The sequence below is a fragment of the Lissotriton vulgaris genome, chromosome 3_1 (assembly GCF_964263255.1).
Source record: "Lissotriton vulgaris chromosome 3_1, aLisVul1.2, whole genome shotgun sequence".
Classification (NCBI taxonomy): Eukaryota; Metazoa; Chordata; class Amphibia; order Caudata; family Salamandridae; genus Lissotriton; species Lissotriton vulgaris.
In genome coordinates, this window is record NC_141689.1 from 1,325,172,809 (window position 1) to 1,325,192,009 (window position 19,201).

At 44.7% G+C, this 19,201-nt stretch overlaps 1 protein-coding gene across 3 annotated transcripts in view; it reads right to left on the minus strand.

Annotated features, from left to right (window-relative positions):
* ERCC3 (ERCC excision repair 3, TFIIH core complex helicase subunit) overlaps positions 1-19,201 on the minus strand; it is a 1,672,020-nt gene that overhangs the window by 1,219,070 nt on the left and 433,749 nt on the right. The gene's annotated exons all lie outside the window — the stretch shown is intronic.

Genomic DNA, 19,201 nt, shown 5'->3' on the forward strand with positions numbered 1-19,201 from the left:
ATAAGAATACCTCCAATTAATTTAAAGAATTTCCGGTATTTATTGTGCAATATGTGACACGGGTTATCCCACCCTTTTTCTCTGAAATACCACCAGAAATTTATTAAACATTAACCTAGAGTGTGCCGAATATAAATGATAATTTATAGAGAACTCAGTTCTCTACGTTTGCCCATCATTTTTAAAAACCCTCCCCCCCCCCCCCCCCCTTCTCTTAACAATTGCCCACCAATGGCTCCTCTTTTTAAGGAAATGACAAGACATGTGTGCACTATTAGGTTGCACTCTCTTCTTCTACAGCTGCTAAAATAATTTTAAAGCCTGATCTTTTATGTAATGCGAAATGTTTAGAAACATGTTTTTTAATCTGAGAGTTGGAATTGATATAATTTATATTCTATGTATTTTTTGACTCTGTAGATATTGTGTGGCTGCTCCAAGAAGAAGGCGCTGGCCGCCGAAACGCGCGTAGAGACCGAATTTTCATGCCACTTACTCTTTAATTTTTATTTTATATGTATGAATATATTAGATGTAATTGTTAGGTACTTAATGTGATTTTACAATTGTCATTTGATGCTATATGAATGATTTTTTTACTTGTGCTAATTGTTTAATAAAAGTCTGTTGTTTTAGCCAGCTGTAGTTTACTTTTATATCGTGTCTAATTTACATGTGATCTGTATCGCTAAATGTCCTAGGTTGTTACTTTTCATTCATATGCTTCTCTCATGTCAGGCCCACGAATGCCAGTACAGATTTAGGTCTCTGCCCAAACTGACTTAACAGTAGAGGCTGAAGCCTCATTAAGTAGCAACAATGGATCAACCACTTGCTTTTCGGACAAGAGGTTGTATAAACAATGACTTTCTATGCTCCACATGAAGAATATCCAAAGCTTCTACTGCTTTCTTAATAATCATAGAGAAAGACTGCTCAGATTATAATGGCCCCTTGGAAACAGCAAACTCTGAAGAGAGTTTGCTAAACAGATTGCTTTTGGCAAATTCAAATGCAAGCATTCATTCATAGAAGGCGGTGACCGCAAGTTCTCAGCTTCACCATCATATTAGGCTGACATGGCTCCATAAACTCTATATCATCTAATTATGTGCCAAAAAGCTACTCAAACCTCTTAATCCTCTCATTACCTGTGATCTTTCATATCTGTGGAAGCCTATTATTGTGTAATATTGGTGTGACTGCCTCCTTCCCTTCCAGAATGTCCTGTGTAAGAAGAGCATTAGATATGACATCTCTGATGTGCCTCAACGCTGAACTGGGTTAACTCGTCATTCAATTTCACCTTCACACATGTCAAAGGCACCCTAACCAACATGGCCCACAGATTAGAGGCCAAAGCAGACTCATTCGAGTAAACTGAGATTGAACACATTTTTGAAGTAAAATCACTGTCAAAATAACAGGATAGATGGAGCTCTGGGTCAACGTCGAAAGAAGCAGGAAGTAAGGAACGGACGTCCACACATGGTGGTGGGACAGATATAGTGTCCCCAGTGTCATATCCGGTGCACGAATGATCAGACGCAGAGCTTCAGGATGCTACCTACCGATGCCTGGGGAATTGTTATTACAAAAATCTTAGCATTCAGTCTGGTGCATGGCGGAATTCACAAAGTGAGAAATCTGCAATTAGAAGTCACCTACCGACTTGGGAGAAACTTAAATCTTCAAAAAAAGACAACAATGTGCCACATTTTACCCCCCCCCCCCCTTCCAAAAAAAAAAAAAAAAATCAGATGAACGCCTGTTACAGAGCCATATAAGAGCACGGAAAAATACAGAATCAACATCTTTGGCACATTTGGTGCAATATCTAGTTCAATAACATCACCAACTGTGGAGCTTTGTGGATTCACAAGAAAAATGAGCAACACCACTTAACACCATTGAGACTGTATTACCTCGAAAACATTTCCAGATCCAAAGTGGCACCTGTGAGTAACTAAAGGAATCCCCTCGAAACAAATACTAAAGAGGATATATTGGAACTGGGTACAGCAGGAAGAGCTATGTAATTGTAAATGAGAAATTTTTGTCACATAAACCTGTGAGTAGTTGGAAAAAGTCAGGCCCCCCCCAACTCTTCCTGCCCCGGATGCTTTGCCCCTAAGGAGTCTGTGGCCCATTTTCTCTTTGCTTGTCCTGCTTACAAGGCTGCTAGGAAAATTTGGATAAAACCAATTTGTAAGGAGTTGGGCCTCAGATGCCACAAGATGGCTTTATGTGTCTTGTCCACCGACACGTCATCCCTGATGGTAGAATGCGGGGTAGCAAAGTTTTTGGGTAGCTCTTGGCAGACTCGTATAAGGCTGTTAAAAGCGACCCCCTCCTAAAAAATTCTGGCTGTGGACTGATAATGGTTTTATACTTTATAAGATTTCTATGAGATTTTCTACGTGTTTTATTGTATATATTTTTAATCTGTTTTTTAAATGGTCTATGTATGCTGTATGTACAATGGATTGATGGAATTCTATTTACGATTGTACAGGGATGTACAGACTTATGATAAAATGATTTTATCTAAAAAAGTATATTCAAAGCTCAAAACTAAAGGAATCTGATTGAAAGCAACTAATAGAGTTAATATTTCAAGGTTAATTTGCTATCATAAAGATTTTTGCACACAATCAAGTATCTAAACTTCTGGAAGATGAGAGGGAATATGCCTTAAGGGTAAAAAGTAGTCTTAGTTTTGCTAACTTTGGAAAAGGAAGTAGAGTTTGATAATATGAACGTTTCTAAACCACTTGCTACTAGGTGGACAATGGAGGATTGTCCAAGTACAGGGGGACCATGGATGCATTTGAAAATAAAGTGAACATTGATAAATAAAACTTTGAAAGTCGAGATGTACTAACAGAAAGTTAAGAACAAAATGTTAAAAATGAAAAATAAGGCAAGCATACTTTAACCATTGCTTTTATAACAAGAGCAATATTATTCATCAAGACTCCATATCAGTCAAATGAAAGACAATTATAGCAAGCATTGGTAAAGCCAATAGGTCCCGCTTTTGCAAGAGTGAGAGCTATTCGCATTTTAAATGACATTGTCTTTTACCCATGTGGTAGGGAGTGGATGTATGTGGAGGGGAGTGAATGTATGTGGAGGGGAGTGGATGTATGTGGTGGGGAGTGGATGTATGTGGTGGGGAGTGGATGTATGTGGTGGGGAGTGGATGTATGTGGTGGGGAGTGGATGTATGTGGTGGGGAGTGGATGTATGTGGTGTGGAGTGAATGTATGTGGGTTGCATTGGAATTGTGTGGCATGAAACAGTATGATACAGAGTGGATTTGGAGAGTGGAAGTATATGGCATGGTGTGCAGTGGATTTATGTGGATAGTAATAATGTGGTATGGAGTGTGGAGTGCAATTATGTTGATTTTTATTTCGGTTGTGAAGTGGTATTAAGTGGAGTTTACTTATGTGGTGTCCTGTGATTTTTGTAGCATGATGTAATTGTGTGGATTAGATGTATGTGGTATGTTGTGTAATTGTGTTGAGTTAAAACATATGTTGTGTTGCTGTATTATGTGGAGTGTAATGGAAATGTGTGGAGTTGAATTGTGTGGTGCGGAACTGTGTGGCGCTGGGTGAAATTATGCAGATTGGATTAATGGGACATGGTGGGCTTGAGGTTGGCGGATGAAACACAATGGCAGCCATATCAGCACCGATGCCCTGATCACAGAGGTCCAGGCACAGAGATTGGGTATGGCCAACAGACTGCAGTCCTGGTGCTCCTTGCCTTGCACAGCAGAGATCCCAACTGTTATTAGGCAACTAAAAGCTGTTAACAATGTTTAGAGGAGTTACCACCTTTAAATTGTTACTTGTAAAGTTTAAAGTATATTTCCAGGGTTCTGATCTATACATTAACAAATAATAAACAATATGGCCAGTGATGCATGTTGTAGCAGCCTAAATCTATGCTACTGCTTTAAAATGATTCTTCACCCAATAAACTCTTACATCAGTGAAGTGCAGCAATTGGAATTATCATAATATTGCTGTTTTAGAATGTCGACCAATTTAAAGTCCTTCTTTGGCATCATTATGCAAAGGCTTTTGTATTTAAAATGTAACCCGTGATAGGTCTGAGCAATGACATGCATGAAGAAAGCACTTTGCTCAATTTGAAGTGACATGTAAAAATATAAATAGACGTCAGACACGATAATAGTCCAAGTCAGAAAAAGAAAAAAATCCAGACTGGGCTTTCTCGTGTTGGGCTTTGTGCTGAACAAATGAAGTGGGCATGAGTTGAGCGCTTTATTTAGATAAAATGACAAAAAAAAGCTTTCTTTCTAAAAAAAAAAAAAAGTATTTCAAGCTGTTTGCATGTGAACACAGCTCGTCATGCTTTTTATTTATTGGTGGTTTGTGATCAGGTTGGTGAGCAGTACCTCAAGGTTTTCCAAGCATAACTAATATATAATAGTATTTTCCTGCTTTCTCATTACCAACTTCCCACTCAGGTCTACACTACCATTAGCTCGGTAGAGCAAGTGTCAGTTTAACATCGTGGGACAGAAGACTGGAGGAGAATTTAACTGCAGGAGAGGCAGTGAAAGACAAAAGGAGGGTGGGCAGACTGGGGCCGGGTGAAAAGCAGAATGGGTCAAGAGTAAGATGAGCTGGGAGGTACAAGGCAGCTAAGTAGATATTACAGAAGGCTGAAGCAAAATTAGCTTCTTACAAGAAGAGAGGGCAGGGTGGCAGGAAGAGTCATCGGGGTAGATTAGCCCTGTGCAGGGAGAGCTGTGTACGAGGGGGTTCGGCACTGGGTGCCTCTCGCTGGCTGCAAAGGAGCAATCGTTGGTGAGGCTTTAGTGTTCGCTACAGAAAAGCAGGGTGGCGAAAGGGTAGCTGCAAAGAGACAGGCACGGTGCAACAGTGTGGACACAGGGCTAGTAAGTAGGATGTGAGAGAGCGCAGAACTGTGTTAGAAATTGTAGGGGTGCATCGTATTCACAGGTAAACAGCACCCGCATATATAGAGGTTTATAATCATGTTTAAGTGTGACACAAAGCCATGAACTCATGTACCAGAATTTTCCATGGCTGCAACATAATGTGTTTTTGAAATACTAATGCCATGTAACCTAGAAATGTATTTGTGAAAGTAATGTTAGTTCAGTTAAAGTGTGTTCAAAGAAGCATTATGTATTCAATGCCTGTTTAGTAGTTCATTTTTTGTATTCATGTAACGACATAGAAGTGTTTAGTTGGGAAATGTATTCTTTTCTTTTTGCTATAATGATGTAGGCCTAACGAGTAAAACTGTTTGCCAAAAGTTAGGGGGTGACATCCCGAAATGTGCAGAGGCCCAGGTGGGGATAACGGATTGAGTAGGCCGAGTTAGGAATGTGTCTGCTAACTTTAAATCATGGAACTGCCCCCTTTCCTAGAAGGTTGCCTTAAAGAATTAATTGCAAGTAGCATGTTGTCGCGAACCGATTTATGTGCATTCCTTTGCAGGTGCAAAGTTAGCCGAAGATAGTAAAGAAGGGCCCATTGTATATGAGAGTTAGGATGATAGTTACAGACCCGGAGGAGTGGCTGTGGAATTTTAGGGAAGCAACTTCAAGCGGAGACGACTGTGGGACCCAAGGCCGTTTCTCAACGAACAAGGATGAAGACATCAAGATGAAGACCCTTTGAAACTTAAGTCTCTGAGAGGGGCGTCTTTTTGGCGTGTCAACCGAATTGTGGGTTTCGTATTAGGGACAGCACCCCGGGAGGAGAGCAGAGTAGAAGCGCACGAGGGCGAAGAAAGATGCTGGGTAGGCAGAGAGCTGCTGTGCGAGATGAACTCGAGAGGCTAAGTCCGAACTAAGTGAGTGTACTTCTTTGGCAGTCACCACGGCGGACACCTTTTGTTAGGAGAGAATCCGGCTATAGGGATGACACTTAGTATAGTGTAGGGATAGACTTATCCTGATGTATTTCTTCTTTTCTTCCATGCCTACCAAGACCCAGATCATAGCAATTCTTGCAAGCTTAGTGGTCTTGGAAATTATATTAGTGCTGTTTCTCAGTCGTTTGAGACTTTTCCGTAGGATTATGTTTGTATTAGTACCTGTGTATTTGCTGAACCTTTTACTGAGGTGTTTATATACACAATTGCTTTTGGCTTTATAATAAATATTCAAACTTGACCCTTTGTCAGTGGTTCTTTGGGGAAGGAGATGGAAGTAATCCGGATTGATTTGTTGAAAAAGATTGCCTTCTACACTTTATGACAGGTACAAAGGTCTAATCGACCTGTGACAGGACTCTAGAGATCTATTTCAAATTCTAGATTAAGTTTCCCGCTTTTCCAGTTGGTAGCAGAGTAGGATGGTTTATCTTCTGGAGTGAAGGTAATCCACATAGGTTAAGATTTCCCCAAGGCCCATAGAGATCCAAAGATGTGCGTCCATAGAGCAGCGGACGGAGAATGGCGATCCACGGAAGATGACGGAGAGTGACGGTGCGGCAGAAAACAGCAGGTCGTAAGAGTGTGAGTATAAAAAGGGTCATGCGTGTTAGATTGCGGTGTGTATTATGTTGTTGTATTGTATTGTCTAGCGGAGATTGAGTGCCTGTAGTGTGAAAGGAGATCAGGTTGTGAGCGCGCGCAACCGGTGAAAATCTTAAGCTCAAGGAGAGTTTAAGTGGTTCGGGTGTATCGAACACCCACAGTAATTGTCGACCATTGAAAGGGGATCATGAGGTACCATTGATTGCCCGCAGGACCGAGATAGGGGGAACGAGTGTGTGAGTGCGTGGGTAATGGACGCTGGTCGGAAGTTACCGTGTGTATGAAACCTATCAGAGAGGTGATTGTTTGCTCTTTAATCGGACAGACATTTGCGAGTTGGTGACAATTACAGTCAGACTGTGGACGTACAGTCAGAGAAGTGATTGCTTGGTCGGAAGTGATCATTTCAAAACGTATGATTGGGACGCATGCATGACCAAGAGACGAGCGGAGAAAGGAGGGGAACTGCTGCAAACGGAGGAGAGTGACGCCAGGAAGCGCCGCGCTGGGATAGGACGGTTAGCGTGAAGCCGCGCTGAGATAGGGCGGTTAGCGGGAAGTGAGTGACATCAGCGAAGAGCCGCGCTAGGATAGGACGGCCAGAGTGAAGCTGCGCTGGGATTGGTGGATTGACATTGAGAAACGAACGAAAGTAGTAAACAAGAAATTGTTGTGGGTATCATCATGAAATGTTTAAAAGGATTGCGAAGTTGTTTTTCTGGAGAGAAGAGGCTAGAACCTCGGGGTGGGGAAGAGGCTCCTCCCGAGGATATGCCAGCTCATTACTTGGCGACGAACTTTGGGTTACATACTATATTGTGGCTTGAGAACTGGTGTAAGATGACTGAGGGGAATGAGGTACTAACGTTTCCCAAATATGGGACATTCAGATTAGAGGTGTTGTACCAACTCAAAGCGATTATGTCTTCTTTGCGACCTTTGCCTAGGCCAACACAGTTCGAAGCATTGAATGCATGGATCAGGGCAGCCCACGAAAAAAACGGGGACAGAAGGCAAGAAAGAGTGAACAGATCGGTTAGAGCAGTGCAGGACGCAAGGTGGGACGAACTAGCCAAAAGATGGAGAGTACAGACCATAGAAGGGGATAGGTTGTACCCATTGTTGGTTAGTGAAGGAAGCGCAGAAAAGGAATACAGAAGATGATGACAGTGAAACGGAAGACAGTCTGATAGAGAGGCTGTTGTCGGATAGACCACCTCCATATAATCCAGAAATAGAAGGGACCTCACCACCACAGACAGAAAGGGGAACATCGGCAGTGGACGGTGGTATCCTAAGAGAGAGCAACTTAGGTCCGGTAGGGAACAGGGCCGTCGCAGTGGAAGGGGAGGGGGTACCTCAACTGGCCCCGGAAGCAAGAGTAGTGGGAAGGTTCACTGTACAGAAAGTACATTGTGAAGAGGGGGCAAATGCTCAGAGATTGCCAGATGCCCTTACGGTACCTGTTACCATAGGCCCAATAGTATCAGTATACAATCCAGAACAAGCCCAAACCGAGAGTCTGCCACAAATGGACAGGGAAAGAAATACCAGCAAAGGTAGGAGTAATGTGGCAGACGAGTGGAATCAGTGGTCCAGACCGATAGAAAGGAGCACCCCTTTGGCAGCATCAGCAGACTCCTCAAGAGAACAGGGGGGCTTGAGAGGACCGATGGATCCGAGAGGACCACGGCCCCGGCCTATGAGAGAATTGAGGCCAGATTTGAGAACCTGGGAGACAGTTGCGGATAATCAGAGTGACCGGTCAAGAGACGATTGCAGACAGTGGGGTTCGGAGAACAGGGAAACATCCCATGGCAGGTCTAATGGAAGTAGACAAGATGGGGACCGTGGGAGTGAGGAAAATAGAGCTACGTTCACCCCTGGAACTACAGAAAGACGACAAGAGTGGGACTGTGAAAGATGGGAGAGAGGGAGTGTTCCCCATAACACCCCTGAGGAAGACAGAAGAGTGAGTCAGGAATGTAAAGGGAAAGACCCAAGCGAAACTTCTAGCCAAGGCACATTGAGAGCAGTGATAAAGGCAAGGAGAATAGATGTACTAAGACTGAAGTCAGAAGTAGAAGAGATAGTGGAAGGTACAATACCGTTGGAAAGAATAGAACTATACGAACCAGATGAACTATTGTTCGTAGCGAAGGATGTTACTCGTCGAGCTAGGGCAGCTCACGAGAAACTAACAGAATTAGCGAACAAATATTCAGTGGACTTGACCAGGACAAAGGCGTTCCAAGGTGGCCATAGGTTGCAGTATACAGACCAAGATCTTGACGAGAAGAGAGTGATCGGATTAAAAACCCACATCAGAGAACTAGTAGTGGGAATCCGAATATGGGTTCAATTGGACAAATGGGAGGAGAAGTGGTCAAAGAAAAAAAGTGTTAGACGAAGCACCATAGAGACTCCTCCAGGAACGGGGCTAATGCATGCAGAGGCATACCCCTTGAGAGAAGTAGCCCATGGAGGATATGTGCACGTACCCTGGAGTAGGGGAGATTTGGCTGCCTTTACGAACACATTTCCAAAATTGAGAGAAAACCCGGTAGAATGGTACAAGCAGGTAGAGAGGTTTGTCAAAATCTCAAAGGTACTGTGGGTAGATCTGAACACACTGTTCGACATCGTGGTGCCGGGAGATTTGTGGGTAGCGTGCAAGGTCAGTGTCGAGTGGCCCACAGAGGAGCCAGAACGGGATGCACACACGAATGGACCTTCACCAAGAGTGATGGTAAAATATGAGCAAGTGATTACGTGGTTAAAAACCAAGGTGCCAGCACAAGACATAGATTGGGTGAAAATAGATCGAACTAGACAAGAACCAAAGGAGACAGTGCATGAGTATTATGAGAGATTGTTACCGATATTTAAACAGTGCAGTGGTCTGGATGTGATGGATCCAAAAGATATGGGACAGTTTGTGTCCAAGTTTGTTTTGGGCTTGAGACCCGAGATATGTCTAATGATACAGCAACATTTGATCTGTTGGCAAAACAAGCCTCTAGACGGGATCCTGAGGTACGCGAGATATTGCAGTGATGAGATAGACTCAAAGACTAAGAAACTCAAAGATAAGCTGATGCTAGTCCAAATGCAATCGGGAGGACAGGGTCAGTCAGAAAGTGGAACGTTGGGGAGAAGATCGAACAGCCAGAAAAGGGACAGTGAGGAGGGCTCAAGGCCAAGGGTGGATCTGGCGACTCTGAAAAAGACAACAAGGTGCCATCAGTGTCACGAGATCGGGCACTGGAGGCGTGAGTGTCCCCATAACCCAGAGAATCAAGTACAGGAGGAGGAGGAGGAGAGTCAGACTCCCCAAACTCCGAGATCAACAGTAGTCAAGCTCAAAGTGGCAAAAGGGAGGACTTCCGCTCCTAGAGCCCCCGTTCCCCAGCCACCGAAGATCGGAGCAGGGAATAAGATATATCAGCAGATGCCTCTCCTGATAGACGGAGACGAATACTATGCTTTTAACCCAGTGACAGGAATGTGTCTGGATGGGGAGGAAGAATGCACCTTAGGAGCAGCATTAGAGATAGACCAGAGAGGACCCTTTGTAGATGCGGAGGTAGCTGGACACCCCACTACCTTTCTGGTGGACACGGGTGCAACTCGTTCTACTGTACGGTCCGCAGTGGTCCCTAACCTGCCTCTGTCGGGACAGACCATTCAAGTTGTGGGTGTAGCGAATAGGAAAATGATGAATCCACTGACCGAGCCAGTTCCAGTGAAAATAGGAAACTTCAGGGACAACCATCAATTTGTGGTATGTGATTTTAGTCCTGTGTGTCTGCTAGGAAGGGACCTGTTGTGCAAACTCAACTGCACCATCTATTGTACACCGAAGGGAGTAGAATTGGAGACAAATGACGATGATGCCGCCTTTAAGGTTGCAAACACACGTCTGTCCATAGAAATGTATCCTGCACTCACAGTGGAGGAACTCCCCTGGGACTTAAGGGAGACAGTCAGACAAGAGGTTTGGGATTTCACAGGAGAAGAGATAGGACTAATAAAGGGCATAGAGCCAGTCAAAATATAAGTAAGACGAGATGCAGAATTTCCAAGAACACCCCAGTACAAGCTGACTCCAGAAACAATTGCGGGAATAAAACCTGTGATTGAGTCCATGATTAAACAAGGAATCCTGAAAGAAATAATGGGCAGTCCGTGTAACTCTCCGATTATGGGCTTGCAAAAGCCTAGGGGGAAGTTCAGGATTGTGCAGGATTTACGAAAGGGGAACGACATTGTTGTTCCATGCTGTCCAGTGTTACCGAATTCATCAGTAATACTGTTTCAGATTCCAGCACAGGCTGAGTGGTTCACCGTGATTGATTTATGTCAGGCATTTTTCTCAATACCGTTGCATGAGGAGAGCCAATTTCTTTTCGCTTTTAAGCTGGAAAACTGTGTATTAACATGGTGTCGTATCCCACAGGGGTATACAGAAAGTCCATCGATTTTTAATCAATTATTGAAGAAGAATCTTGAAAGTCTAGTACTGCCCCAGAACTCGGTTCTTGTACAGTACATAGACGACCTCCTTGTTGCGTCAGAGACAGAAGATGCCTGTAGAATAGACACCATCGCGTTGTTGAACCATCTGGCAGAGAATGGTCACAAGGTATCTCCTAGCAAGTTACAGTACTGTCTTCCAGAAGTACAGTATTTGGGGCACAGGATAGAGAAAGGAATAAGAAAAGTGTCCCCAGACAGAATACAGGCAATAATGAAAATGATGGTGCCTACCACACAAAGAAAGGTTAGAATGTTCCTGGGAATGGTTGGCTACTGTCGCCAGTGGATTGCAAATTTCTCACTAAAAGCGAAGCCTTTACAGAAACGGACGCTCAAGGACGTGAGTGATCCGGTACCATGGGACACAGACTGCATGATGGCTTTCCTAATGTTGAGAGAAAACTTATGTCAGGCTCCGGCCCTGGGAATGCCTGATTACACTAAATTGTTTTCACTGTTTTGCTGCGAGCGAGAGGGCTGCGCGTTAGCAGTTTTGACCCAAGATCACGGAGGTGCCCGTAGACCAGTTGCATATTTCTCGGCTACCTTAGATCCAGTAGCCGCAGCGTTGCCCGGATGTCTCAAATCCATTGCTGCAACAGGTGTCAGCATTGAGCGCTGTGAGAGCATCGTAATGGGGCATCCATTGGTGGTACACGTTCCACATTCAGTAGAATTGTTAATGACAAGGACCAAAACGCAGCACCTGACTAACAACAGGCTCACACGTTACGAGCAGGTTATACTTGCTGCAGAGAATGTGACCCTAAAGAGGTGCTCAGTTTTGAACCCTGCTACATTGATGCCATTGCCAAATGTTTTAGATGATGATTGTGAAGACCATGACTGCCTTGAGGTGACTGAAATATGCACCAAACCAAGACCAGACATTGTTGATGAGCCTTTAGAAGATCCAGATGAAATTCTCTTTGTAGATGGCTCATGTATAAGAGACAATGCTGGACAGTTGAGAGCGGCTATTGCCGTTTGCACAATTCATGGAATAATCGAAGCTGCCTGCTTAGAAGGAGTACATTCCGCTCAGGTGGCTGAGATAGTTGCTTTGACGCGTGCCTGTTTGGCAGCCAACAAGATTCGAGTCACCATATACACTGACAGCAGATACGGGTTCGGCGTGGTTCATGACTTCGGTCAGTTATGGTCTCAAAGGGGTTATATGACATCATCAGGTTCCCCTATCAGAAATGGAGAATTCGTCAGGTTACTGCTGGAAGCTCTGCAGGGACCAGCAGAAATTGCAGTGGTAAAATGCACAGCACATAGTAAGGGTGCTGATTTTGTGTCCCTGGGTAATAGATATGCGGATGAGGTAGCACGTTATTGTGCCGAGCAAGCTTACTCATTTACTGACCAGGTTGTTGAGGGAATACACAGAGGGACCGAGCTAAACATGGTACTTGAAGTGGCTGATACTTGGGATGAATTGAGGAAGATGCAGGAACAAGCGTCAAATTTTGAGTAAAGAGTGTGGGTGACTTCTGGCTGTACCAAAGGGGATCTGGATTTGTGGATTTCGGCAGATGGGAGAGCGGTGTTGCCGAATGAACTGGTGAGCCCGATGGCTCGCCAGATACATGGTTCTGTACACTTGGGAAGAGATGCTATGATACGAGTGTTTAGGCAGACTTGGTATAACCCAAAGTTCAGAACGGCTGCAGAAGCGGTGTGTCAGAGATGTGTTACGTGTCAACAGATGAATGTTCGAAAGAGGACACCAGTTACGTTAAGTCACGTGGGAAGGTCTGGAGGGCCTTTCAACAGAAGGCAATTGGATTTTATTGAGATGCCTAAGTGTAACAGCCTCAGATATGTCTTGGTAATTGTATGTGTGTTCTCCAGGTGGGTCGAGGCATATCCCACTCGCAGGTGCGATACACTCACAGTAGCTAAATTGCTGTTGAGGGAGTTAGTACCTAGATTCGGGGTCCCGACCTCTTTGGAATCGGACAGAGGAACACATTTCAACAGTGAAGTTGTGAAGATGCCCTGTTCGGCATTGAACATTGATCAGAGATTGCATTGTAGCTATCGGCCAGAGGCTTCTGGCATAGTGGAACAAATAAACGGAACGCTCAAGGCAGGAATGGCGAAAGTGTGTTCTTCCACGTCTCTGAAATGGCCAGATGCTTTACCTTTGGTGTTAATGAGCATGCGTAGTACACCAGACAGGCGAACAGGACTTTCACCTCATGAGGTGCTGATGGGAAGAGCTATGAGGTTACCATCCGTCACCTCAGCGGCCTTGCTGAATATCACAGATGATCTGATTCTTGATTACTGCAAAGGATTATCTGACGTCATCCATTCTGTGTCCCTTCAGGTGCAGACGGCAGAAATCCCAACTTCTAGAGACCTCTGTCACGACCTGTGTCCCGGAGACTGGGTGCTAGTACGGAAGCACGTGAGGAAGAGCTGCTTGGACGTCCGCTGGCGAGGGCCGTTCCAAGTCATCCTGGTGACGAACACTGCTGTGAAGTGCGGTGGATTGTCAAATTGGATACATGCTTCGCACACCCGAAGAGTTCCAGCGCCCCTGGAAGAAACAGCTCCTCTCGTAGAAGAAAATCCAGCTGTGGAGGAAGATCCACAAGAGGGGACAAGTCAAGCTGTGGGGTTGTCTGAAGAAGCTGGTAACTCATCCGACCGAGCTGGGGGAGATCACAGCGACAGTGACACTCAAACTGCCACTGAATGGGAAAGCTGCTGTGAGGGTGATCCCAACTCTGGAGAAGCTGAAGGTCGAGATGAGCAAGTTGTGCCGATAAGGAACAGAGGAGTAAAGGGCACCGAGGCAAGTTGGCCTGAAAGGCGGAAGAGGTTGAACGTGAGGCTGACATCTGAAAAAAGATCTTGCGCCTGTATCTGAAGAATCAGACCCGGAAACAGGAGACCAAGAGTCAGAGGAGAAGGGTCCGAGGAGATCAAGGAGGGTGAGAGTACCGTGCAGAAGATACGCCACTCCGGAGTGGACCTACCCTTTGACAAATGCCAGGTGTACTGAGATCCGGGAGGGTGAGGTCAGTGCTGGTGACCGATACGGCCCCGAACTATAAATTGGAAGTGATCCTGTTGATGCCTGGACTGGAAATCGAAGGCTTACTGACAATCACTGTTCCTAATCCCCCTTTCCTAAGCAAGATAAGTGATTTGATCTTAAACAGATTGACTTTTCCTACATTTGGCCCTGAAATACCTGCCTATGATGCAATAGTCCTTCAGATGGAACTCTTAGATTACGTACTCTGTGCACTTGGAGAGAACCTGATCATTGATGCGCAGTAAAGACTTTGTAAATAGCTACAGAAGATACTTAGAGCCAAGCGGAAGAAGAAGAAACTCAGGGACATCCCTTAGAGGACGGAGAAGGGTAGGGTCACCAGAACACGAAATGGACAATGAGAAAACTGAAAGGGGATCTCTGCTTCTAGGTGTGGTTCGAGAAAATTCATAAAGCCAAGCAAGAGACTTTATATTGCCAAGACTTTGTGTTGCTGCTAAAATCGAATCACACTGTCCGAGACCATGGAGGCTGGGAACTCAACTCGTAGGACAAAATGTATTATAGGTACACTATTAGGGTTAGTGATTTTATTTATATTTGTTGTAGTTTTAGTTTCTTATTTAGCCCCACAAGAGCAGGAAGCGGAGGTCAAGGGAACACCTACACCTACCACTCCTAGCCACAAAGAGGTAAACATAGGAGCCGAGAAAGCTTTGCTAGCCGAAGAAAGCCGTAGATTACATGCTGACTTGTCCAAAGGAAACTTTGGGAAAAATGCTTACGCTAAATTGTTGTATGAGTGCATTGATGCGATGGATGCGAAAGATTGTTATGTGTGCATGCAATTGCCAGCTTCAGTAGACGAGGGTATTAGATACCATCACCTGCCATTAACGTATGGAATTTCATGTAGTTTGCTGCTTAGCATATTTTATGGGAGATCACATTTTGAATATTTCTTTTCGAATTATGACGCTGTGTTACCCGAAGTCCCAAATGATAAGCATTTGAACAAATGGGATTATTATAAGTCAGAGGATAGACTTAGATACTTTTTCATTCCAACGAAAACCATAGATACCTCATATGCACATCGACACAACTTGACCTGCTCATTGACAGAGGTAGAGAAGAAGTTCGTGGAGCAGGTCGAGGATAGATATCAAAAACAGAAGCAGTTACAGACGTCAGGTCAGGGTAAGGTAGATTGGACGGATGAAGAGCTTGGACACAAGTCAAAGGGGAGTTATGGTCCGATAGCCCTAGACGTTGTACAAAAAGGAAAATTGTGTTTACATAGGCCAAAGACATACTACGAAAATGTGTATGTGGGTGAGACAACTTGTGAACACACTTTCAAATTAGAGTATTATACCAAAGACTTTCTGAAGAGTGTGGTGCAAGTGATTCCTACGGTGTATTTCGTTTGTGGAAGAAATGCATACGTGAGATTTCCGGATAAATGGTATGGGACATGTTACCTGGCGATTATCTTTCCCAAGATATATCATACTGAGGATTTTGCTCAAGTTGAGGGTGGCAAGTTGACAAGGGTGAAGAGAGGAGAAAGTGCTGCTGCAATAGTGGGAGATGTGTTTGGAGCTGCCATACCAATGCTGGGATTGATTCTCAATGATGTAAAGATACGAAGATTAGCAACAGTGGTGGATGAATTGTCGATGAGTACGGCAAAATCACTGGTGTTGGTTCATGGTGAGATGTTGTCGATACGGGCAATGGTTTTACAAAACCGCCTTGCCTTAGACGTCCTTTTAGCGAAAGAGGGCGGAGTCTGTAAACTTTTGAAGGTCCAGGAATGTTGCACGTATATTCCAGACAATTCTAAAGACCTGAAGAAATATATACGCAACATTACTGCAATCCACTATGAGATTAACGATTTGACACAAGAAAACACATGGGAAAAAGTTGGCGAGGGTCTTGGAGGTGTTGGAAATTGGTTTGCAAACCTGGGTAGGAGTTTTCTTGAATACATTTTGGAACCTCTCCTCATCATAGTAGCCTGTGTGGTTGGAATATGGGGTTTGTTGAGATTGTACAAATGCGATAGGTCCAATAGGTTGGATAGAGCAGTGAGGGGACAGGCACAGAGAATGGAGGAGTTGCAGGACAATCAATACCGAAGGAGAAGTGTGGCTCAGGGGTTAGAGGCGGCAGACCCGGAAGCTGAGATCAGCCCTGGACCAGGGTTCAATTCCCCTTCTCGGCGGGTCTTGGGCTAAAAATTCCACGGACTCGATAATTCTCGCTCCGGTGCCTTCTCGACTCACGGGTTCACACTCTGCGACTCTGGGCAATAGCTTGCTTAATCTCCACAACGGCCCCTCGCGGCGGGATGCCTGGCTTTCACCTTGTGGATACCCTGCCGGGGCTATCTCACAGGGGAATACCAGGACGGGTTCCCTAAGCAAGCGCCGGGAAACCCACTGCGGGTAGCTGTGCGCTATATAAGCTCAAATACATTTACATTTACAAGCTTAAGAGCTTTGGAAAGGCTCAGGCGGGGAAATGTTGCAACAAGTGCTGTTTAAGAAATTGTCCTTACCCTAAAGGAATGTGGGATGGTGGTGATGACACAGGTCATCAAAGGGGGGACTGAGAGAGCGCAGAACTGTGTTAGAAATTGTAGGGGTGCATCGTATTCACAGGTAAACAGCACCCGCATATATAGAGGTTTATAATCATGTTTAAGTGTGACACAAAGCCATGAACTCATGTACCAGAATTTTCCATGGCTGCAACATAACGTTTTTTTATGAAATACTAATGCCATGTAACCTAGAAATGTATTTGTGAAAGTAATGTTAGTTCAGTTAAAGTGTGTTCAAAGAAGCATTATGTATTCAATGCCTGTTTAGTAGTTCATTTTTTGTATTCATGTAACAACATAGAAGTGTTTAGTTGGGAAATGTATTCTTTTCTTTTTGCTATAATGATGTAGGCCTAACGAGTAAAACTGTTTGCCAAAAGTTAGGGGGTGACATCTCGAAATGTGCAGAGGCCCAGGTGGGGATAACGGATTGAGTAGACCGAGTTAGGAATGTGTCTGCTAACATTAAATCAGGGAACTGCCCCCTTTCCTAGAAGGTTGCCATAAAGAATTAATTTCAAGTAGCATGTTGTCGCGAACCGATTTATGTGCATTCTTTTGCAGGTGCAAGGTTAGCCGAAGATAGTAAAGAAGGGCCCATTGTATATGAGAGTTAGGATGATAGTTACAGACCCGGAGGAGTGGCTGTGGAATTTTAGGGAAGCAACTTCAAGCGGAGACGACTGTGGGACCCAAGGCCGTTTCTCAACAAACAAGGATGAAGACATCAAGATGAAGACCCTTTGAAACTTAACTCTCTGAGAGGGGCGTCTTTTGGGCGTGTCAACCGAATTGTGGGTTTCGTATTAGGGACAGCACCCCGGAAGGAGAGCAGAGTAGAAGCGCACAAGGGCGAAGAAAGATGCTGGGTAGGCAGAGAGCTGCTGTGCGAGATGAACTCGAGAGGCTAAGTCCGAACTAAGTGAGTGTACTTCTTTGGAAGTCACCACGGCCGACACCTTTTGTTAGGAGAGAATCCGGCTATAGGGATGACACTTAGTATAGTGTAGGGATAGACTTATCCTGATGTATTTCTTCTTTTCTTCCATGCCTACCAAGACCCAGATCATAGCAATTCTTACAAGCTTAGTGGTCTTGGAAATTACATTAGTGCTGTTTCTCAGTCGTTTGAGACTTTTCCGTAGGATTATGTTTGTATTAGTACCTGTGTATTTGCTGAACCTTTTACTGAGGTGTTTATATACACAATTGCTTTTGGCTTTATAATAAATATTCAAACTTGACCCTTTCTTTGTCAGTGGTGCTTTTGGCTTTATAATAAATATTCAAACTTGACCCTTTGTCAGTGGTTCTTCGGGGAAGGAGATGGAAGTAATCCGGATTGATTTGTTGAAAAAGATTGCCTTCTACACTCTATGACAGGTACAAAGGTCTAATCGACCTGTGACGGGAGTCTAGAGATCTATTTCGAATTCTAGATTAAGTTTCCCGCTTTTCCAGATGTGTGCTGCGATGTTGGGAGAAAGCGGAACGGGGATCGCACTTAAAATAACACACAGCTCAGCTCAAACCTGCAAAGCTAGTAAGCCCTCCCCTCCCCACATGCTTTTCTCCTCCTCCTCCCTTGCCGGCTTGTCATCGACTTCCCTGGCAGTGACAGAGTTAAAGCAGCGGCACAAGCCGATATCGTGGTCTACAGTCTCTATGGCATCAGACTCTCTGGGCACAGCCTGCGCAGACGCCAATGCTGCTTCGATGTATGCTCACCAGCAGCGTCCTGTGAGAGGAGGCGTGGAGGGCAAATGATGCCTGGGTTTGTGAAGGGAGGGATGGCAACAGCAGCGCCTGGCAAAGAGCAGCGCCAGACCCCGCCTGCACCGCATCCCCAAGATAGCCACAAAGGCAGCTTGGCAGCGCATATTCCCTGGTAGGTGCCCCAGGGTGGCCTGAATATTATGGAATAGAAAGCGCCTCTTTTGAGCGCGCATTCTGGGAAAGCAGCGTGGAAGTGCAGGGATGAGGTTTGTGCAACAAGGACGACGACTCGGGAGTGCCATAAGTATCCTTTAAATTGGTCATGCATCCCGAACTTGGTGCTCTTACGGGGTTATTGCACTACATGCCTGACAATGGGCAAATCAGCGGCTGCCTGACATCGGAGCTGAACAAACATCCACCCACAGTGTAACCCGAGCTGAAAAGAATTAAAAAAAATAGCCACCCAGAGAACCGAGAAACAATCAAATTGAAAGATACAGTACTTGGTCCCGCTCCTTGGGAGGAACGGAAAAGAAAAAGGAGGGGGGGGGGGGGGCAAAGAGGGAGGACTGACCACTAGCAAGCAAGGATTTTTAAAGGACACTGAAAAAAACAAATGAAAAGCTGGGGGGTGGCTTTACGCCACAGAGAAGTATATACTTAGTATGAACAAGAGTTCTCAACCTAAAACTGATTTCTTAACATCACACAAATACATTTACACAACCAACCGACTCGCTAATTTGCCAGAGTTG